The sequence below is a fragment of the Saccostrea cucullata genome, unplaced genomic scaffold (genome assembly GCF_032062105.1).
Source record: "Saccostrea cucullata isolate Sc308-1 unplaced genomic scaffold, CSIRO_AGI_Scuc_v1 ctg7213, whole genome shotgun sequence".
NCBI lineage: Eukaryota > Metazoa > Mollusca > Bivalvia > Ostreida > Ostreidae > Saccostrea > Saccostrea cuccullata.
In genome coordinates, this window is record NW_026927920.1 from 7131 (window position 1) to 16578 (window position 9448).

The following is a 9448-nucleotide window of genomic DNA, read 5'->3' on the forward strand; positions in this document are numbered from 1 at the left end:
ACGCACGAGAACAACGATTTAGTGGATATATTTCGTTTTAATATTTACTAGTTCCATTCTATGTACAATTTGTGAATTTGGAGCATATAGGGTTTCGTTACCCACAATACTGGAAAGCAGCTTTAGAATTAAAAAAAAAAAAAATTGTTGTGCAAATGTAAACAAATATGTTGTAAAAGTCTCTAATTATCTCAGTTGTGTTTGTTTATTGACACCGAGACTACGACAAATGATAAAAAACGAATGTTTCACCATCGAGAACATTTCTACCTCCGTTTTCCGCCATATTGCTTTTCATTTGGCAGCTCGAAATTTTTCGGGCGATCCGGGCTACTTTCTGACCGCCCGGCGGCTTAAATATATTTGAAACACAGAAACAGCGATGAGACCGTGGTCTCTTATTACCACGTGACTAATCAGAGCGAGGCTACTTTCATTTTTGCATTGCCTACGTGCAGCATGGGATCATTGATAATTAAGCCCTATGGTATCTTCAGATTACAGCCTATTAAGCTGGAAGTAAGTGACAGTGTAACATAACATCAACCTTGTCATGGTCTAAAATGCAGATTTTCACATAGAAAGCCATGATGATCATTTTTTTAATGTTTTTAACCAACTAAAATGACTATATATATAACCTTGTCATGGTCTCATATTACAAGAGACCAGGGACTATAATACACTATATACTTGTCATGGTCTCTATATAACAGCTACATACAAGAGACCAGGGACTATAATACACTATATACTTGTCACGGTCTCTATATAACAGCTGCATACAAGAGACCAGGGACTATAATACACTATATACTTGTCATGGTCTCTATATAACAATTACATACAAGAGACCAGGGACCATAACACACTATATACTTGTCATGGTCTCTATATAACAATTACACACAAGAGACCAGGGACTATAACACACTATATACTTGTCATGGTCTCTATAATACAATTACACACAAGAGACCAGGGACTATAATACACTATATACTTGTCACGGTCTCTATATAACAATTACATAGCATGAGACCATTGACATATTACAGTCTTAAACATGCATGGTCTCATGTTTACAACACTGTAGCATAAGACCATTGACATATAACAGTATTAAACATAGATGGTCTCATGATTACAACATTGTAGCATGAGACCATCGACATATAACAGTCTTAAACAGACATGGTCTCATGTTTACAATACTGTAGCATGAGACCATTGACATATAACAGTCTTAAACATAGATGGTCTCATGTTTACAATACTGTAGCATGAGACCATTGACATATAACAGTCTTAAACATAGATGGTCTCATGTTTACAGCATTGTAGCATGAGACCATTGACATATAACAGTCTTAAACAGGCATGGTCTCATGTTTACAACATTGTAGCATGAGACCATTGATATACAACAGTCTTAAACATAGATGGTCTCATGTATACAACACTGTAGCATGAGACCATTGACATATTACAGTCTTAAACATAGATGGTCTCATGTTTACAACACTGTAGCATGAGACCATTGACATATTACAGTCACAAACATAGATGGTCTCATGTTTACAACACTGTAGCATGAGACCATTGACATATAACAGTCTTAAACAGGCATGGTCTCATCTATACAACACTGTAGCATGAGACCATTGACATATTACAGTCTTAAACATAGATGGTCTCATGTTTACAATACTGTAGCATGAGACCATTGACATATTACAGTCACAAACATAGATGGTCTCATGTTTACAATACTGTAGCATGAGACCATTGACATATAACAGTCTTAAACACAGATGGTCTCATGTTTACAATACTGTAGCATGAGACCATTGACATATTACAGTCACAAACATAGATGGTCTCATGTTTACAGTTCTGTAGCATGAGACCATTGACATATAACAGTCTTAAACAGGCATGGTCTCATGTATACAACACTGTAGCATGAGACCATTGACATATATCAGTCTTAAACATAGATGGTCTCATGTATACAACACTGTAGCATGAGACCATTGACATATAACAGTCTTAAACAGGCATGGTCTCATGTATACAACACTGTAGCATGAGACCATTGACATATAACAGTCTTAAAACAGGTCTCATCTATACAACACTGTAGCATGACCATTGACATATAACAGTCTCATAGATGGTCTCATACAACACTGTAGCATGAGACCATTGATATATAACAGTCTTAAACATAGATGGTCTCATGTATACAACACTGTAGCATGAGACCATTGACATATTACAGTCTTAAACATAGATGGTCTCATGTTTACAACACTGTAGCATGAGACCATTGACATATTACAGTCACAAACATAGATGGTCTCATGTATTACAATACTGTAGCATGAGACCATTGACATATAACAGTCTTAAACAGGCATGGTCTCATGTATACAACACTGTAGCATGAGACCATTGACATATATCAGTCTTAAACATAGATGGTCTCATGTTTACAACACTGTAGCATGAGACCATTGACATATTACAGTCACAAACATAGATGGTCTCATGTTTACAATACTGTAGCATGAGACCATTGACATATAACAGTCTTAAACAGGCATGGTCTCATGTTTACAACACTGTAGCATGAGACCATTGACATATAACAGTCTTAAACATAGATGGTCTCATGTTTACAATACTGTAGCATGAGACCATTGACATATAACAGTCTTAAACATAGATGGTCTCATGTTTACAATACTGTAGCATGAGACCATTGACATATAGCAGTCTTAAACAGGCATGGTCTCATGTTTACAACACTGTAGCATGAGACCATTGACATATATCAGTCTTAAACATAGATGGTCTCATGTTTACAACACTGTAGCATGAGACCATTGACATATTACAGTCACAAACATAGATGGTCTCATGTTTACAATACTGTAGCATGAGACCATTGACATATAACAGTCTTAAACAGGCATGGTCTCATGTTTACAACATTGTAGCATGAGACCATTGACATATAACAGTCTTAAACATAGATGGTCTCATGTTTACAATACTGTAGCATGAGACCATTGACATATAACAGTCTTAAACATAGATGGTCTCATGTTTACAATACTGTAGCATGAGACCATTGACATATAACAGTCTTAAACAGGCATGGTCTCATGTTTACAACATTGTAGCATGAGACCATTGACATATAACAGTCTTAAACACAGATGGTCTCATGTTTACAATACTGTAGCATGAGACCATTGACATATTACAGTCACAAGCATAGATGGTCTCTTGTTTACAACACTGTAGCATGAGACCATTGACATACATGTATAAAAATCAACCAAAAAAAATCAATGTTATTATTTGAAATGCTAAATTATATGGTAGCATTACAATATTTCCTATGCTTGTTATGGTTACAATTCATGAAGTCCCCTGAGTTCCCTAATTTGTCTTTCACTATTTTAAAAACAAAAATTAGATTATGTAATTAAACAATTTAAGACGGTAAGAATTTTAATATTACATACTCTATACCTTTTTTCAGCGCCCCACACATTATGTAAATTAGAGCAGTACTATCTTGAGAGGGGCCCTTCGTTTTACTGGACATCAGAATTTTATATCAATGGATTGTCCTGGAATTGCCATACAGGTAGGTGATGAAAATTACAAGAGCTGTTTTGTATGGCTAACTTAAAGATCTTACTCAAGGAAATAACCAATCACAATGAATTAAGTTAATTACAGTTCTATATATAGAGAGAGACAATTTCTTCTTTTTTTTTTATTAATCACATTTTTAGGTCCACAGTATTAATTTTTACTCATATAAGAGGAATATCATTTATTAAGCAGGCTTTTTCCATTGAACTAAAGGAAACTGTCCTTTAACGTGTGCATGAAGCAGCTCCCTGATGGTGTGTAGTCTGTTTGTCAACATGTGGAGCCCAGGTGTATATCAAGCTGTACAGCGACTATCAGAATGTTGGAGCAAAACAAAGATATGATTTTAATCAGATTGATTTCAAGGTAGGTATGTTTACTGTCAATTTTCTTTTTTAAAAAGCTGCATCAGGTGTGTTTTTTTTCAATTCAAATTTTGTGTAAGTACATACTCGTATTAATCTTTATTTTCTCTTACATTAATTTACTGCAGAGGGTCTAGTTAATAAATTTGATAAAGCTATAGAGAAGCATATAGTGAATAATTTCTATGTGTGAATCCCAAAGAGTATAAGGTAACCCTCATTTTGACTATAATTTCTCTGATTTCAGGAGTAGTTTCCCCTGTTAAAGATCAGTAATGGTGGATATACAATGCTGGATGCAATCTGGTCATCAACAGAGAGTTTTGACACCCATAATTCATCTCTTTAATCTTTGCTGTGTTTATCAGACAGGTAAAAAGAAAACAAGATAAATAATCAAAATAATTTTAGGCCATATAAAATTGAAATCTTGGTTCTCAGGCCCGCGCGCATCCGTTTTGAGGTAGCCGCATTGCCGATTTTATTGTATTTTTGATAAAATAAAAAGTTGGTATTGCGGAGACCAATCCGGGAAAAAAAATTCCGACCTCATTTGTTTTGTAGTTTAGTATTCAAATATCACTTCCGGTAGCCATTTACACTAGGTGCACTTGTTTCATAAGCCGGGTCAAGCCGGTTAATATTCCGGAACCGGGCAAGTCACTTGTTTCAAATATATTTAAGCCGCCGGGCGGTCAGAAAGTAGCCCGGATCGCCCGAAAAAGTTCGAGCGGCCAAATGAAAAGCAATATGGCGGAAAACGGAGGTAGAAATGTTCTTGATGGTGAAACATTCGTTTTTTATCATTTGTCGTGGTCTTGGTGTCTATAAACATACACTACTGAGATAATTAGACTTTTACAACGACAACATTTTTTTTTTTTCAATTTTAAAGCTGCTTTTCAGTTCTGTGGGTAACGAGACCCTATATGCTCCAAATTCACAAATTGTACATTGAATGGAACTAGTAAATATTAAAACGAAATATATCCACTCAATCGTTGTTCTCGTGCGTTCAGATAATTTTGATAATTTTTTTTTTACAGCAACAGCACCAATACCAGCCAAACCGGCTTATTTTTCACTCGTTTCAGCAACACTAACCGGGTCAATATGCCATGTGATAAAAGTGAACCGGGTCATCGCCCGGCTGTCTGAAACAAGTGCGCCCAATGAGATTTTGGCTACATCGTTTGAAAAAACATTCGAGGACATTACCTATGATGTTTACACGCTGTTAAGCAATGGATAAAGCAGAAATTTTGATCAGAAATGGAAAGTATATCTGTGATTAAAAAATTATCTTTATGTTAAAGAAAATTCGGAAATTAAAATTTTAAAAAAACCTCCCTCATCTACTTTATTGCCAATAAAATGAAAAATAAAATGCCGCCCTCCCACATCTGTTTTGGAGAAAATTGGCTTGAGAACCAGGGAATTAAATTTAGATAGCCTTAATGAGATTAATAATAAAAAATAAACCATACTTTAATACATGTATACGAATTAAAACACAATTATTAACACATACAATTATACATAATGTTCATATTTCCTCCATTTGCATGATTTAATCGAATCAGTGCATAATAAAACATAGCAATATTTATAACATGTAAGGCAATTCACAAATTAGGTATTGCATCCAAATTTCATACTTTTAAATTTAAAACACAGAATCAATGATTTCACATCTACAACCGTTCATTTTCTACGTAAATATTGTGGTACATTTTGTAATATGCAATAGGATGTTTATCTTGAGCAATAAATAAATTACAATTCCCCCTTTCAAAATCTTACAACTTCCTCTTTTTTATTTTAGTTTTGTTAGTGATTAACTGTTCCGTGTCTTTAGATTTTTTTTTTTTACAAATGATATCTTTTAGATCTTTAATTTTTTTGTTGATATTTATATTTTAATAGTTTTTATTTCATTTAAAAGTAATTTAGTCTATCTTGTTGTTTTTTTTTTTTAGATGATGAACCAGTCTACTTCTTTTTACAAGAGGTACCCCTCCATATTCACAAAGTTCCAATGTTGAGTTTCCATGACACCTATTCAGTGAGTACACAATTTAATGTATTCTACTTTAAAACTTTTTACTAGTTAAAATACACTTTGGATTTGATTTTCACAGATCTCAGAAGTACAAGTTTGATATTTAATTATCTCATGATTACTTGGACCTACAGTCAAATTTATACTGTATGCAGTCTTTAAACAAACATTTGTCTTCTAATCTGTCATTTCTAATTCAAAGTCACAAGGCAACACTGAAGATTTCCACTTATTGCCTTTTCAGTCCACCACAGGAAAAGGAATATAGTTGACAGGACTTTTTGCGCTGTCCTTGGAAGCAGTTTATGATGGAACCAACAGCAGTAGACAAAGCCAGCTTCCTGAAAGGTAAGTCTACCAAGTTGTTTCTGTACAGAGCCTCTCTGCTTGTTTTACCCTGATATACTGTATGTGTACATAAATTGGCGTATTCAAAATTTAGCGCAATCACTGAGTAGTGAGTGGTTAGTACAATTATAAATCAGCCTTACACATGTCCACACTTCACTTTGTATGGATAATTAAATGATTTTTTAGTTGTATTCATGAATTAGCTCATTGTTGTCCATGCCATATCTGCTGAAATATAAAGCCTGCTTTTTTTAAGTATACATACTGTAACAGTAAATTATACACTATATATATACATATATAAAATATCATACAATTTATATTTTCTTGTAAAGTGTCTTTTATTTTTCTATTATTTTTATTTTCTCAGATTTTTAATTGGACTGTGCCACATTTGTCAAGAGGCCCAACTTCACAGAGAAAACCTGGTATGCATATTTTCTTTTTTACAATCATTCTTAGCAGAACAATAAAAGAATTGTAACATTAATTCTTTCAATGTTAGTAACTGAAAGAATTTAAAAAAAAAAGAAGACAAAAATAATTAAAGCAATTTATACCGTACCCTGCTAGAAGTATTGATACAATTCTTTTGATTCCATTTTTATTCAACTATATCCCCTTTTCATGCTTTTTGGCTTTTTGTACCTATAAATGGATACATCTGTATATATATGTATATTTATTATGTTTATATTACAGGTTGGTTATAAAGGATTGTTATGATTTGATACCACTTCCAGTTTTTAAAGACACAAATGGGCATTTCCTGAACTTTCCAGTAATTTTCAACAAGGAACTGTACTGTGGCTCACTTTTTATTCAGGAGAACTTTGTTTTCGTGTAATTACATGAGACTTTGATCTCACAAAAATTTGATTCTGTGGTACAATAGCATTCCGTAAGAATATAAAGAGCTACAACCACAATTCTTTAAAATTTTGTCTAGTTAATATAAAGAGTTTATTCTTATCTCATGAGAAATTTAGCGATCTATCTAGTGAAGTATGTTACTTCTTATTTTTATCAATACAGTGTGTGCTATGTCATATGAGATATGTGAGTCTTTAAACTTTCTTGAAAAAGAACATATATACTGCATATGTAAATTATACAGTAAAACTTGGTTATGACAAATTGGCTGGGACTTATAAAATTACTTCGCTATATCCGTAATTCATTATAACCGTATAAGAAATTCATTAACTTTATATAGCTGGGGATCCAAGATGACTTCATTGTAACCGTGAATTCGCAATATCCTTGTTCATACTAAACGAGTTTTACTGTAATTATTTTTCATATACATTGGTTGAATATGATATATTGATTATTGAACATCTATGAAATCATGTACATTTGTATATTAAAAACTGTTTTTTAACATGTCATTTTTATGGTGCTTTTCTGTATCAGATGATGTACTGATGGACTGTACCAAAAATCTCATGATCAAGCTTCATATATGTATGGTGTCTATTTTCATATTCTTGTAATCAGATATATTTTTTTGACATTCAGAAAACTTTTTGAAAGAGATGTACGTATAATTGTTTATCGGGCAGAGTAGATACAGTTTGATTATATGAAATAAGGTTAAATATTTTATGCTCAGAATATTTTTCAGGGTTATTTAGGTGTACGTGTAAATGTATCCTTCATTTTCATATTGTAATAATATATCAACAGATATGTATACTTTTCAATATTTACTGATATCACTTTTTATTATATACTGGTAATTATTTTAATGAATGATTCCAGTGTCTCCGTATTTGACAGTTCAAAACATATATAATTATATTAAAATAAAAACCTTTTTTTTTTTTCTTGACAAATTTTTACACATTATACACAAGTATTTTAAAGTAGTTGTCATGGAATGGTAAATAATCTGCTTTATTGACAAAAAAAAACAACATATATACATCCATATGAAAAGAAAGAATTTCAAAGTTTTTTAATATAAAAAATAAAACAACAAAAAGAAATTCTCTGTGTGTTTATTCCATCAATATGTTTGAGAATAAATTGTATCCATGATATTTCCTCTCCATTATGTAGCACTTTGATTTTGTTGTTCAGGAATTAAGTTCAGCTTTGACATTTGTTTAAGTAACCTAAACTTTTGAGTTGTTCAAAGTCATGGGAGATGTCACCACAAAGATTAATATGTGTGATTGGATTTGAAAAATAAACAGGAAATTTCAATAACATGCAACAACTACATTAACCTCTTATGGATATATATAATCAGCAAACTTTTAAATGCGTGAAATTTCAAAGAATTGAAAAATTTATAGTTAATTTAAAATCCTATTAATTTTATTAATGCACACAATAATTGAATGGATGCAAACATCAAATTTATTATTATTCTCATATATATAAAGCAATAAAGTGAACATTTATGCCATTGACAAGAGCAATAGCCAATTAATCTAATTATTCAAATGATACTTGCATCAAAACATTCCTTGAGTTCCTGAACACTACACCTGTGCTGGCAACATTAATTTATAAAGATTGTTTTAATGCAAGCATGAAAGTGATATTCCTCTAGTATGTTCATGGGCGTCGGAAGCAAATTGAAAGTGGGGGGGGGGGGGGGGGGGGGGCTAAACAAACAAAAAAAGGTAAATCATGATTTTCAATGCCTATGTAAGGTTATAAGGTTTATTTTTGCGACCCCCCCCCCCCGGTTCCGACGCCTATGATGCTTAAGCATGCATTGAACCATAGTGATGATATTTTACGACCATTTTGCTCTCACCCTAAAATAATTCATGTAACTACTTATAAGGGATGTAACACCCGTCCGGTATTAGCATGGACACTTTATTATCACATTTTCGAAGTCAAAGGCAATCTCGGACAGCAAAATCATTTGTTTCCTCTTTTTAAAATTTTATTTTCTACAGGTTAAAATAACTTCGTCAAGGAAAACAACATTGCTCAACCAGTAAATCTGTCAGTTTCACATTTTTTTTCCTGT

General features: G+C 32.7%; 1 long non-coding RNA gene across 4 annotated transcripts; it reads left to right on the forward strand.

The window, feature by feature from the left end:
- The first annotated feature begins 364 nt into the window (after positions 1 to 364).
- On the forward strand, positions 365 to 8466 carry LOC134275864 (uncharacterized). Of its 4 annotated transcripts, none has more exons than XR_009993934.1 (8): positions 365 to 519; positions 3557 to 3664; positions 3865 to 4041; positions 4288 to 4412; positions 6020 to 6105; positions 6347 to 6450; positions 6824 to 6881; positions 7156 to 8466. It is a non-coding gene; the product is annotated as an uncharacterized LOC134275864 (long non-coding RNA). The 4 variants fall into 4 exon arrangements; XR_009993932.1 differs by having other exon boundaries at positions 3868 to 4041; XR_009993933.1 differs by having other exon boundaries at positions 3889 to 4045.
- Positions 8467 to 9448: the final 982 nt, after the last annotated feature.